Here is a 756-nt window from a genome sequence, read left to right as displayed (position 1 = left end):
TTACGTATCAATGCTCTCTAATTAATGAATTTGTGAACTTTGTATTTGTAGTTATTAGTTTTCATTATAATCTTTTGTTTGGTACTTCTTGTCTTGTCTTAATTTAAATCATACACTCTCATATTTATCTCTCTCTCTCTCTCTCTCTTTCGTTGGTTCTGTCTCTTTGAACTGCCAAAATCCCATTCTCATTCCATGATTCTAATTCCGGTGCGAATTTTATACAAATATGCCAAACCACCAATAATTCATTTTGTTTCAACTTTATCATAGAAAAAAGAATAAAATAAATAAACAAAACTGACTCGCATTTATTATTATATTATTATATAGTAAAAATAATGTCCAATCTGGAATTTGGAAAGCACATACATATATATAACCAACAAAATAGAGAATTCTAGTGAATATATGTGATTAATAACTAACTAGTTCGCTGGCTGAAGAAGAAAGAAACATATCTATATATGTTATGGTATCTTCAGACAAGACAAAGTTATCTTTCAGTGTGAGATTTTTGTTTTCTTTTTTCCTCCACTGTTCATATCTGAATATTAATGGGTCAAATATTGCTTCTTTTTTTTTTTGTTTTCTTTTTAATTCAAAATAAATGGGTGTCACACGTACACATACACTCTTCTGCTCTTTAATTTATTGTTTCATCACATTATTGGCATTTACAATGGACCCATTATATGGTTATGGTAGTGGCACTGCAATATACACTGACCAATTTCATTTAATTTTTTTGCATTC

The sequence above is a fragment of the Arachis ipaensis genome, chromosome B05 (assembly GCF_000816755.2).
Source record: "Arachis ipaensis cultivar K30076 chromosome B05, Araip1.1, whole genome shotgun sequence".
In the NCBI taxonomy this organism is placed as follows: Eukaryota; Viridiplantae; Streptophyta; class Magnoliopsida; order Fabales; family Fabaceae; genus Arachis; species Arachis ipaensis.
The sequence above is the reverse complement of the archived record's forward strand: the minus strand, read 5'-3'. Positions refer to the sequence as shown.